The 13270-nt window shown below is 50.9% G+C and overlaps 1 protein-coding gene, 1 long non-coding RNA gene and 1 pseudogene across 3 annotated transcripts in view; 2 read left to right on the forward strand and 1 right to left on the reverse strand.

The window, feature by feature from the left end:
• LOC308569732 overlaps window positions 1-13270 on the reverse strand; it is a 317777-nt gene that overhangs the window by 80940 nt on the left and 223567 nt on the right. The gene's annotated exons all lie outside the window — the stretch shown is intronic.
• Window positions 1-13270, forward strand: part of PTH1R (parathyroid hormone 1 receptor) — a 137688-nt gene that overhangs the window by 60911 nt on the left and 63507 nt on the right. The gene's annotated exons all lie outside the window — the stretch shown is intronic.
• On the forward strand, window positions 1586-13255 carry LOC308569451 (HUWE1-associated protein modifying stress responses 1 pseudogene; annotated as a pseudogene). The gene is made up of 3 exons: window positions 1586-2149; window positions 12788-12861; window positions 13074-13255. The product of its transcript is annotated as an HUWE1-associated protein modifying stress responses 1 pseudogene (transcript).

Genomic DNA, 13270 nt, shown 5'->3' on the forward strand with positions numbered 1-13270 from the left:
GAAGCCACAGGATGACAGTGTTGGGATACTGCCAGGAGATAAAGTCCATGATGGCCCCAAGCCGTCTGCCGGACGATCCATCGATCTCCCGTAGGCACGCAGTATCAGCAATTAGCGACATGAGTTTCTAGAAAATAGCTTGCCACATTCCAGAGCTCATGCACACTCTATCAGCAGATAATGCACAGCCAAAGTCGCACTCAGGAGAGCATTATTTACAAGTTTTATTCAGCGTTGATCAGAACAAAGGAAAACATGACTCCCTGCATCAGTGTCTCCAGACACACAGAGAGAAAACGAAAGCAACAGAAAACATTAACATCCTGTGAACAGGAAATTCGCAGACTCTGTGACTCTCAAAGCCTGCTCCCTTTTAAGGTGGAACGGAAATATCCTAACAGACAGAGGGGTCTCAGGTCCTGTTTGTTGGTTTTCCTGTGAGAATAGGATGCTGGACTAGATGGGCTGTTGACCTCCATTTTCATAGAGAAGAAAGGTAAAGGTAAAGGACCCCTGGACAGTTAAGTCAAGTCAAAGGCAACTATGGGTTTGCGGTGCTCATCTTGCTTTCAGGCCAGGGAAGCCGGCGTTTGTCAACAGACAGATTTTCAAGTCATGTGTCCAGCAGGACTAAACCACTTCTGGTGCAATGGAACACCGTGACGGAAACCAGAGCACACGGAAACGCCGTTTAAAATGTTTATTGAGATTTTACAGAAAAGAAATACAGTATGATAAAAAATACAGAAAAAACAGACATTTAAATAAGTAGAAAAAGAAGAAGAAAAAGAGAAAAAAAGAAATAATCCATTTTTCAATATCTTTAGGCTCATTTGCTTATTTCCTTGACCTCCTCACACCTCCCCTTTTTGTATTCCCATTTATTAAATCCTTTCAGCAAATCCTTACCCGTTTAGCTTCCCGCCAGAGCGATACCTACTTATCTACTTGCGCTGGCATGCTTTCAAACTGCTAGGTTGGCAGGAGCTGGGACAGAGCAACAGGAGCTCACCTCAACGCGGAGATTCGAACCGCCGACCTTCTGATCGGCAAGCCCAAGAGGCTCAGTGGTTTAGACCACAGCGCCACCCGCGTCCCTTTCTATAGAGGAGAAGGTTTCATTCACTGAGGAGAGGCAACCAAGGGCTACTAGCCATGAGGGTCATGGCTGTGCCTCCACAGTTGCTTCTGAGTACCAATTTCTGGAAGCTGCAGGAGAGAAGAGGGCTCTTGTGTCGGATCCTGCTCTCAGGTTTCGCACAGGCATCTGACTGGCCACTGTGAGAACAGGATCCTGGACTGGATGGGCGACTGACCTGATCCAGCAGGACTCTCCTTGTACCTGGGGAGAAAACAGCAAAGACCTGATGAAGAGAGTACAGCAGAGGTTATATTTTCTGAGAATCCTCTGGGGAAACAATCTCTCAAAAGACCTGTTGATGGCATTTAACCATTCTACTGTGGAGAGTGTGTTAACTTATGGGCCAACCAATCACCCAGCCAGCATGTTTGGGTGACACCTTTTGGTGTGCTCGGGGCGGCGTCTCGGGCTCAGTGTGGTCGGAGGCGACGGAGGGGCCGGACACTCCCCGGCCTTGTTGTTGTTGTTGTTGTTGTCGTCGTTGTTGTTATGGGGCCGCTAATGGCGTCCCCGTCCCCGTCGAGAGGCGCCCGCTTTAGGTAGCTGAGCGGCGGCGCACGACAGAAGCGGGAGAGGCAAGATGGAGGAGAAGGCGGCCAAGGAGGAAGGCGATGCCGAGATCCAAGAGCTGCACGGGCCTGAGCACTGGTTCAGCAAGTGGGAGTGGCAGTGCCTGACGGAGGCCGAGCAAGACGACGGGGCGCTGCCGCCCGAGCTGCGGGACGACGACGAGGCCGCCGCAGCTGCCGCCGCTGCCACCCCGCAGCCCGAGCACAAGCAGCAGAAGCTCTGGCACCTCTTCCAGAACTCGGCCACGGCCGTGGCGCAGCTCTACAAGGACCGTGTGTGTCAGCAGCCGGGCCTCTCCTTGTGGGTCCCATTCCAGAATGCAGCCACTGCTGTCACCAATCTGTACAAAGAAAGCGTGGATGCCCATCAGCGGAGTTTCGATGTAGGAATCCATATTGGCTATCAGCGTCGTAACAAGGATGTTGGAATTAACTTATGGTCTGTGTGTGTGGTTTGGGAGCTGCACGGCCAGGGGAAAAACAATGCTGTCCAGGGTTGTAAAGACTGCGGAGAGAATAATTGGGTGCACTCTTCCCACCTTAGATCAAATCTACGCTTCCAGGTGCCATAAGAAAGCGGCAGAGATAGCGCAGGATAGTGCACACCCCAGAAATGATCTCTTTCAGCTTCTGCCTTCTGGAAGAAGGTACAGGGTTATCAAGACCAGGACTAGCCGCCTGAGAAACAGTTTCTACCCAAATGCAAATTTGGTTTTAAACGCAGTGTAAGGTAGTCTCTATGGGAGTATATTGTATTTAATTATGGGAGTTTTTAGGGGGTTAACCAGGCTGGGATAGCAGGCTTGTTGGTTTTTGAATGTCTGATGTAGATTTTTTCAATTTCGTTATTCTGTATGGGACAATGACAACAAAAATTATTGTATCGTATTCTTAGAAGGTGCTTTCTGGGTCTGCAGGGAAAAAACCCCTGATGTGAGGCAGTGCCTCTGGTTCTGCCGTAGCAATAAGGGATCAACACAGTGCTTTGATTTTAATCTGGGCCAGCATTTGTGGATCTTCACACACACACACACACACACACACACACACACACACAGCTTTTACAGTTTTAGAACCAGCATATCGAAAGCTGCGACAAAAGACCATAACACTGCGTTGAAGTATTCCTTTATCTCCTGCATTCCAGGGGTTTGGACTAACTGACTCTTGGGGTCTCTTCCAGCAATACAATTCTAGGATTCTACTCTTGGTTTCCCACATAGTTCTCTTGCAGCGATACCGTCACGGTGCCGCCTCCGATTCCCAGAAACGCAGGCTGTCCGGAGATAAATTGGGCAGATGCTATGGAGGCATCGAGGCCGTAAATGCTAATGTGCCATTGATATACGGTATTAGGCCGCCATAAAAATCAAGGTTGCTATCATTAAAGTGTTGAGCCTCACAAGATGACCAAAGGATGTGGGTGAGGGGGGGGGGGTGTTCCAAATTGCATCCACGCTCCATGGCTGCCAAGTCGTGTATGCGCAGTCCTCTATTTGAATTCTGCACTTCGGTCACTAGCTGAAAGGAAGTTGAGAATCAGAAATGGGAGTCAATAAACAAAGCACATGTTGTTCCAGGCAGTGGTGGTAATATGGGACCCCAATCTCCTAGGGGTGAGAAACTCCGGGGATGAGACATTGCAAGGCTCCCAGGCACTTACCCAGGTTTCAGATTTCTTGGAATGAAGGTCAGGGGAGAGTGTGGTATCTTTAGGATGTGGGTGGCGTTGCGTGGCGAGTTCCCGCCTCCCCCCGGTGGAAATAAAAGACACATGACACAAATATATAGGTTAATGGGCAAAAAATGGCCACAACTTTATTGGTTACAGGTGATGAGCGGTATTGGCTTGGGCATTGGTCCTAACCGATATCCAGCTTCAGCCCAATTGCTTGAAGACCGGGAAGGGTTAACCACCAGTAGGGGGAGTCCTGCTGATGCACATCAACTAGGAACTCCCCCGGGGTCACCGCTCGGGGGCGTGCCTTAGGCCCTCACCTCCATAGGCTTCAGACAGGGCCACACCCCCCGGAATCCTTTACCAGATTACCCTTCGATATTCGGGGCTGGTGATGGCGCTTCCTCCCCCCCTTCATCTACATGATAATACCCCTACCAATGCCTAACCATCAAGACCAAGGAAGTTGTGACGATTTGCTACGAGGTAGGCGAAAAACCAAGTGGCTGGTGCCAATTTGCCAAGTGGAAAAAATTCCTACCAGGCCCCTTAATGGCGACCAACCGAGGTCCATAGCAAGGTCAAATGGAAAACCTAAAGGTTGGGAGGGTGGGAAGCCCGATGAGCTGAGGCGGCAAAAGAGGGAGATCCCTGGCCACGCCAGTGTGATATCGCGCAAGCCACACACCCCCTTGGCCAGCCGATTGGATGGCGCGGCCAGGGATCTCCTCAATCGCGCGGAGGCTGAGAGCCAGCCCCCGCGCATGTGGAGAGGGCGTGAAGCCTGCTACTCCATCTCCTCTCGAGTTCGGAAGTGGTTCTGTGGTCTAAACCACTGAGCCTCTTGGGTTTGCTGATCAGAAGGTTGGCAGTTCAAATCCCTGCAACAGGGTGAGCTCCCATTGTTCGGTCCCAGCTCCTGCCAACCTAGCAGTTCGAAAGCACACCAATGCAAGTAGATAAATAGGTACTGCTGTGGCAGGAAGGTAAACGGCATTTCAGTGCGCTCTGGTTTTCGTCACGGTGTCCCGTTGCAACAGAAGCAGTTTAGTCCTGCTGGCCACATGACCCGAAAAGCTGTGTGTGGACAAACGCTGGTTTCCTCGGCCTGAAAGCAAGATGAACACCGCAACCCCAGAGTCGCCTTTGACTGGACTTAAACCGTCCAGGGGTCCTTTACCTTTTACCTTTTTAGGATATATGCTTTTATTTACACATACTGTGTCTACAACCTGAGTGTAGGATGGAGGAGCGAAAATATGAAAAGCTGAGAGAAACCAAAATTGACAGGTCCGTCCATCCTCAGTTAGATTATCCAGCAGGTATTGGGTCAAACAGGAAATCTGTTTCTTTGGTTCAATCTCAGGCCTGTCCAGGTAGCACTGCAATTATTTAGTATTTATCACTGGCCACCTTGAAGCATTTGTCGAAAGGGAGGCTATAAATCCTTAAACTCATAAAATAAAATCTGCCCGGTGGCAGAGGCTATTTTTAATACCGGTCCACTCAATATTATCTTTGCAGAGTCATTTCCTTATGGGTGATGAGCTCACCACTCCATCCAGGCAGATCAGCTAAGCAAGCGGTGTTCTGTCGTACAGTGGTACCTTGGTTCTCAAACGCCTTGGGCATCCTGATCAAATTTGCAGATGACACCAAACTGGGAGGGGTGGCTAACACCCCAGAGGACAGGATCACACTTCAAAACGACCTTGACAGATTAGAGAACTGGGCCAAAACAAACAAGATGTACTTTAACAGGGAGAAATGTAAAGTATTGCACTTGGGCAAAAAAAAATGAGAGGCACAAATACAAGATGGGGGACACCTGGCTTGAGAGCAGTACATGTGAAAGGGATCTAGGAGTCTTGGTTGACAACAAACTTGACATGAGCCAACAGTGTGACGCGGCAGCTAAAAAAGCCAATGCAATTCTGGGCTGCATCAATAGGAGTATAGCATCTAGATCAAGGGAAGTAATAGTGCCACTGTATTCTGCTCTGGTCAGACCTCACCTGGAGTACTGTGTCCAGTTCTGGGCACCACAGTTCAAGAAGGACACTGACAAACTGGAACGTGGCGGGAAAAGCCACCAAGAGCCGCACACATAGAATCATAGAATCATAGAGTTGGAAGAGACCACAAGGGCCATCGAGTCCAACCCCCTGCCAAGCAGGAAACACCATCAGAGCACTCCTGACATATGGTTGTCAAGCCTCTGCTTAAAGACCTCCAAAGAAGGAGACTCCACCACACTCCTTGGCAGCAAATTCCACTGTCAAACAGCTCTTACTGTCAGGAAGTTCTTCCTAATGTTTAGGTGGAATCTTCTTTCTTGTAGTTTGGATCCATTGCTCCATGTCCGCTTCTCTGGAGCAGCAGAAAACAACCTTTCTCCCTCCTCTATGTGACATCCTTTTCCATATTTGAACATGGCTATCATATCACCCCTTAACCTCCTCTTCTCCAGGCTAAACATGCCCAGCTCCCTTAGCCGTTCCTCATAAGGCATCGTTTCCAGGCCTTTGACCATTTTGGTTGCCCTCCTCTGGACACATGCTCCGCCCTCACCTCGTATTAAAGCCCGCAGGAGCCGCACTCCCTTTCACAAGCCGCGTGGAGCATTGGGCCCTTCTCCCTCCTGGGGAAAAGCCTGCAAGAGCCGCAGACACGCTCCGCGCGGCTCGTGAAAGGGAGCACTGAGCAGAGCCTGGGATGCACACAGGCTCTGCTCAGCGCTCCCTTTAAAGAATATATTTTTTTCTTGCATTCCCCCTCTAAAAACTAGGTGCATCTTATGGTCAGGTGCGTCTTATGGAGCAAAAAACACAGTATATCTGTTCTTTTGTTTTATGTCTTTGGAGCTTATCTTTGCCATTGTGGCGCTAAACTTTGGGTGGGCATCCATTGAATTATAAACTTGGAAGGGAATCGCAGCTAAAGCATCCATGAGCGATGGCCAGCCAACCTCTTTTTAAAAAACTCTGATGTTCTGGAGTCCACCATCTTCCAAGGGAGACCGTTCCACTACTGAACACCTCTTACCTCCAGAAAATTCTTCCTGAGGTTGAGTCGGAATCTCCTTTTTTGTAACTTGAAGCCATGGGTTCGAGTCCTACCCTCCGGAGCAGCAGAAAACAGGCTTACTCCATCTGTTGTTGTTGTTGTTTAGTCATTTAGTCGTGTCCGACTCTTTGTGACCCCCTGGACCAGAGCACGCCAGGCACTCCTGTCTTCCACTGCCTCCCGCAGTTTGGTCAGACTCATGTTTGTAGCTTCGAGAACACTGTCCAACCATCTCGTCCTCCGTTGTCCCCTTCTCCTTGTGCCCTCCATCTTTCCCAACATCAGGGTCTTTTCCAGGGAGTCTTCTCTTCTCATGAGGTGGCCAAAGTATTGGAGCCTCAGCTTCAGGATCTGTCCTTCCAGTGAGCACTCAGGGCTGATTTCCTTCAGAATGGAGAGGTTGGATCTTCTTGTAGTCCATGGGACTCTCAAAAGTCTCCTCCAGCACCATAATTCAGAAGCATCAATTCCATCTGGCAGCCCTTCAGATATTGGGAGATGGAGATCACCTCTCCAACTTCTCCTGAGTCTAAAGAGAAGACTGAGAGGTGACATTCGTTGCCTTCCAGTCATTTAGCAGTAGCATGTTTCCCCTTTTATCCTCGCACCGATTGTTTTTGTCGGGAACGATCTATATTTGCGTGCTTTTCGGACTGGCTGTTTTTAAGAAGGAAGTGGGGGCGAACAAGAATAGACATTATTTTCATTGTTAAAAAAAATATAGTGGTTTGCAGCTGATTTCCTGTAATGTTAAGGCTGGAAAGGTTTTAAAATAAATAAATCTCAGTGAGCCAGCTGGAGCGGGCTGGGGCTACAGTAGCAAAGCAAGCAGCAGTAGCTACACACACAGACATACCCGTCTGCCAGGAATATCTTGGCACAAGTGCCAGCCCAGGAACCACTGGAGATGGCAGCGAAGGGGTTGGCATGCAGAGAGGGGAGTGTGGAATGGATGTGGCTCAATGGCAGGGCAACAGTCTTGCATGCAGAAGGTCCCAGGCAATTGTTGTTGCTGTTGTTGTTATATTTATTTATTTATACGCCGCTCATAGGGACGCGGGTGGCGCTGTGGGTTAAACCACAGAGCCTAGGATTCGCCGATCAGAAGGTCAGCGGTTTGAATCCCCACGACGGGGTGAGCTCCCGCTGCTCGGTCCCAGCTCCTGCCCACCTAGCAGTCCGAAAGCACGTCAAAGTGCAAGTAGATAAATAGGTACCGCTCTGGCGGGAAGGTAAACGGCGTTTCCGTGCACTGCTCTGGTTCGCCAGAAGCGGCTTAGTCATGCTGGCCACATGACCCGGAAGCTGTACGCCGGCTCCCTCAGCCAAGAAAGCGAGATGAGCGCCGCAACCCCAGAGTCGGCCACGACTGGACCTAATTTTTCAATCTGTTCACTTAATTTACATTTCTTACGTTCACTATTACATTTAAATTTCATAACTAATATCTCCATTCTTTCTCAACTTTGCAATGTTTCGTATATTGGAGAAACTTCTTGTAGTCCTGCTAGCATAATTTGCTGATTACAGTTGCTCTTCAAATAGTTCGTATATTTCCTCCCATCTTCTGTGAATCTCCGGTCCCGCAGGTTTCGAATCCTTCCTGTCATTTTATCTAGTTCTGCGTAGTCCATTAATTTTGTCCGCCATTCTTCTTTTTTTGGAATTTCCCAGCATCCTTTTCTCACAGTGCCTGTGGGAAAGCCATGATCAGGATTCGAACGCGAGATCCCTCTCCGCTCCTTTGGTTTCCAGAAACTGGCGTTCAGAAGCATCTCTGCCTCTGACTGTGGAGGCAGAGAACAGCCATCATGGCTACTCTCCTGTGAATTCATCTAATCCTCTTCCAAAGCCATCAATTTGGAGGCCATCCCTGTCTCATGTGGGAGGGAGTTCCGTAGGTTAACCTTTCGCTGCAGGAAGAAGTAATAATAATAATTATAATAATAGTAATTTATTATTTGGACCCCGCCCATCTGGCTGGGCTTCCCCAGCCACTCTGGGCGGCTTCCACAGAGACCAAAAATACACTAAAATGTCACACATTAAAAGCTTCCCTGAACAGGGCTGCCTTAAGATGTCTTCTGAATGTCAGGTAGTTGTTTATCTCTTTGACATCTGATGGGAGGGCGTTCCACAGGGCAGGCGCCACCACTGAGAAGGCTCTCTGCCTGGTTCCCTGTAGCTTTGCTTCTCGCAGGGATGGAACCGCCAGAAGGCCTTCAGCACTGGACCTCAGTGTCTGGGCAGAACGATGGGGGTGGAGATGCTCCTTCAGGTATACTGGACCGAAGCTGTTTAGGGCTTTAAAGGTCAGCACCAACACTTTGAATTGTGCTCGGAAATGTACCAGGAGGCAATGTAGGTCTTTCAAGACCGGTGTTATGTGGTTTCGGCAGCCGCCCCCAGTCACCAGTCTAGCTGCCACATTCTGGATTAGTTGTAGTTTCCGGGTCACCTTCAAAGGTAGCCCCATGTAGAGCGCATTGCAGTAGTCCAAGCGGGAGATAACCAGAGCATGCACCACTCTGGCGAGACAGTCTGCGGGCAGTGAGGGTCTCATCCTGCGTACCAGATGGAGCTGGTAGACAGCTGCCCAGGACACAGAACTGACCTGCGCCTCCATGGACAGCTGTGAGTCCAGAATGACTCCCAGGCTGCGCACCTGGTCCTTCAGGGGCACAGTTACCCCATTCAGGACCAGGGACCAAGGACTTTATTTTGCTCTTCCTTCAGCTTCGTGGACGGCCTGTGAGTTTTAGCGCCATGAGAGGGAGGGAAAACTTCCCTCTGTCCAATTTCCAAGTGTTCCACGGAGTTCTCCGAATTGCGAACCATCTCAAAGCCTCTCTCCGGCCAAATCCCTGCCCATCCTGATGCTCTCAGCTGTTGCGAAACCGGCTGCGTTTGCTCTTTACGATACTTGACGCTTTGCCAAAGGAAAGGGTCCTGAGACGCAAAGCCCAAAACAGCGCTGCGTTATTCCTGAAAACTAGTCCCGTAAACAACCTCGAATCTGAGCTCTCCTCGGAGACTTGACTTTTTGCAGCCGGGAGATCAGCCAGCCGAATGGAAATACTGAAAACCATTATCATAATTATCCCAAGTTGTCTTTCCTCGAGGGGTTTTGGGGTTTCTGGAGACGAGGACTTCAGCGCAACGGATTTCACGGACGCCGGACAGAAGCCCCGTTCTCAGAATCCCCAACCCAGCCTCAATCTCCATTTCCCCGAGTTAAATAACAGAGAATCAATTTTGTTGAGGTTGGGATTTGTTTTTTGCAAAAGCGCCTTGGCAGGAACAGAGGAGAGGGTTGCAAACCACCGAGGAGAGAGAAAACCTCTTAGCATTTGAAATGTCATTTTGACGGAAAGCTACGTGCTGGAGCGACTAAACCTCAAGAACATTGGCTTCTGCGAAGCGCCGGGTTCAGAAATGAGCAAGTCGAAAACCGGCTGCAGAGGCCAAGCCATAGGCAGCAGTAGCTTCTCCCACCTGCAGATCTGCAGATCCTAAACAGGAGCAGCAGGTGGGGCTCAGTCTGGGTATCACCCGGTCTCCCAAAGACCAACCCGTAAAAACCAGAACATTCCAGAGTCTTCCTTGTTTTCAATTCATCTTCACTGCTGTTCTACAGCAGTGTTACGTGATCCTAGCCAGCAATACAGAAGAGCTGCAACTCCCCGAATATACATCAAATTTTAGGGACCCCAAGTCTCATCCTTTCCAACCCCACAATGCAGAAATGATCTTCACCCTTGCGATAAACGCAGTTCCCAAACTATAATGGCCTACATGCCTATAAATAGGGGAGAGCGGAGGAGGTAAACGGTTGTAATAAAATCCATATATTAGTATAACCCCTGATTTCTAGTGGAAAAGACAATAAAGTTCAGTACTCTCCGGCAAAAGTGTCCTTCTTTTATTTATTTATTTGTTTGTTTGTTTTCTTTCTTTATTTCATAAAATGTATACTTAAAAAAATAATAATAATGTGATGTTGGCTGATGAAATTCAGGCTCCCAAGCGGGAGGTAAATTGGTCAGAGGTGGGGGGTTTTGGGGGGGCGGGTTATAATTGGCTGGTAAAATTTATCCCCATCATGGAAGAGAGTGGCTGTGGATTCTTTTCTCTCTATACCAGTGTTTCCCAAACGTTTTTGGGCAACGGCACACCTGTTTACCGGAAAAAAATCTCGCGGCACACCACCATTAAAGCCCCGCCCCCGTGACGTCAGCGCGCAGCGTCACGCCGGGAGGGACGCACAAAAGTGAAAGTTTTTTCCCTCCCCCTTGCCGGGGTGGGAGGAGGCAGCAGAGCGAGGGACTGAGGGGCGGCGGCAGCTGAGGCGGCGGCGGCTGCGATAGCGGGCGGAGGAGGGGGCGGCGGCGGGGCTTGAGATCATTGTTGTTGTTATGGCTGCTGCTGCTGCTGCTGCTGCTAGGGGATCCGGGGACGTGAGCAGGCCTGGCCCGACCCGGGTTGAAGGAGGACAAGCCGGCAGCGCGCCAAGTGAGTTCAGTTGCGCGCGACGGCTCCCGCTCCCCCCACCCCCGCCGGATCCTCGCCGCCGCCGCCTCTCGCCCGCCTCCCTCCCACGGCACACCAGCCGATGTCTCACGGCACAGTAGTGTGCCGCGGAACACCGGTTGGGAAACACTGCTCTATACAATGGTAAGAAAAATTGTCGTCACATTGTAGTTTGCAGGGCTGCCAGCAGGGGGCCAAGCCAATGGCTGCGCAATGACATCAGTCGCTGGGCAGGCAAGTGGAGCAGGTGGCTCAGATGAGCTGTTGAGGAAGCAGCGGTGTTTGAAGAAGGCAGAAGGCGCTCTCCGAGGTCCCCCAGCAATAAAAAGTCACTGGAGCGACCTCTAGAGGAGGGAGGGGGAGGTGCTTCAGAGAACAATTTGGCAACCGCTCTTCAAAGTGCGCCTTCCTCCATTAAGCATTTAACCAGCTGCAAGGGAAGGAGATGGGAATTTAGGTGGGGAGATCAGGTGGGGGGGTAAGAAGTGTGTAGCAGCGCACACACACGCACACGCACACACCAGTTCCACTATACAATTCCATTCTACATCAGTGAACCACCCCAACCTTGCATCGTTTTCCGACTCTGGGTTCCATGTTGCAGCGCAACTCCGAGGGAAGCATGCAGGACATTTACGAGGAGCCTCAAATAATCACTAAGGCCCCACAGAATGGTGACTGAACTGAGCCACAGCCAGGAGTGGTGAAGATACAAAACACTCCAACAGGTAGTGCAGGGTAGGACTCAAACTCATGGCTTCGAGTTACAAGGAAGGGGATTCCGACTAAACATCAGGAAGAGCTTTCTGACAGTATGAGCTGTTCAACAGTGGACCGGACGCCCACAGGAGGTGGTGGGTGATCCTTCCTTGTGTGATGGCCTGGGACTCGGACTCGGACTTGTAATCAGAGGAGACTCAGTCTGCACCAGATCCTTTGCCTCAGGCGGTGTCTGAACCAAGTCTGGGGCCTGATCCTGAAGAGCCCCAGTCTGCACAGGTTCCCCTGCAACAAGCACCAGCTGGGCCGAGTCAGGGGCCTGATCCTGCCCTGGCTCCAGATGCGGGGATGACCTCGTTGCCTCCAGCTGGGCCATCACTCACAGCTGCTCCACTACCGGTTGGGTCAGGGGAGGCTGAGGCGGCCTCTGGGTCTAGTAACCCACTGAAGTCTCCCGAGCTGCAGAGACTAAGGTCTGAGAGAAGGAGAGACCTGAGTACTCGCAGGAGGAGTGCCTCGCCTTTGGGCGAGACAGGGAGGTGAGTCGCTGGGGGATCAGGACTGGCCATCACCCCAACAAAGATAAAAGGCTGTCGGACCCCGTCCCAGGTTGCGGGAGCAACATTGCTGTATGCCAGATCCTGCCTGAGATCCTGTACCTGTCCTTGCCTGGTTTCCTGCCTCGTGTCCTGCCTTGACCCTGTCGGACTGACTCCTAGCGGTACCTACGGATTCTGGACCGGACCTGGACTGCGGTTCTCGGGTTACCCCCGGGGCCAGTACACCTTGGAGGTTTCTAAGCAGAGGTCGGTGAGCCATCTGCCCTGGACGCTTTAGCTGAGATTTCTGCATAGCAGGTGGGTTAGACTAGAGAACCCTTGGGTGCCCCACAGAACTCTACAATTCTATAAACTGGCAGCCCCATCTTCTGGGCCTCGTGAATCGGGAATCCTATAACGTGTGTGGGGCCCCGGTTTTTGCAGATGTTTGAGAAGGATGTCTCTGATTGAAGCTTGGACGCAGCCCAAAACGGAGCGAGGGCTCCAAATTCCTGAGAGTAATTTGATTGGCTCTGCTCGTTAGGGCGATCTTGATTGCAAGGAGCGTGGAGGAAAACGGTCCCAGTGGAAACGCTGGCCCTGGGCCGAGGGCCGCTAGTGAGACTGTGTCAACAAGGGCCGGGTTGCCCGGTTAATTACTTTCTCAGCAAACGAAGACCCCCAGCAGATGGGGCAGATGTCTCCATGCAGCATTGATGTCTAATTTGAGAGAGAGGGGGTGGAACTCGCCAGCGAGGGCAAAGATGGGCAGCGTTGAGTAATCAAATATGTTTATTTCCCTCGGTCTCCACCTGCTCTTTTGTTTATAGGCTCTGCCTTCTGGAGCTCTTTAAAACCTGGCACGCTGGGCTCCGTCTGGCAGCCTTACGAGGCTTGGCTCCATAGCGTGATTGAGCAACTTGTTGCCTGGGCAGAGGCTGCCCACCCAGACCGAACTTGCTTGGGCACCCAGACCACCATCGATGGCGGCTTAGGTTGCCCAGAGGCTTAATTGCCCTGGTTCAAT

This window comes from Podarcis bocagei (genome assembly GCF_964188305.1).
Source record: "Podarcis bocagei genome assembly, chromosome: 12".
NCBI classification, from domain to species: Eukaryota; Metazoa; Chordata; class Lepidosauria; order Squamata; family Lacertidae; genus Podarcis; species Podarcis bocagei.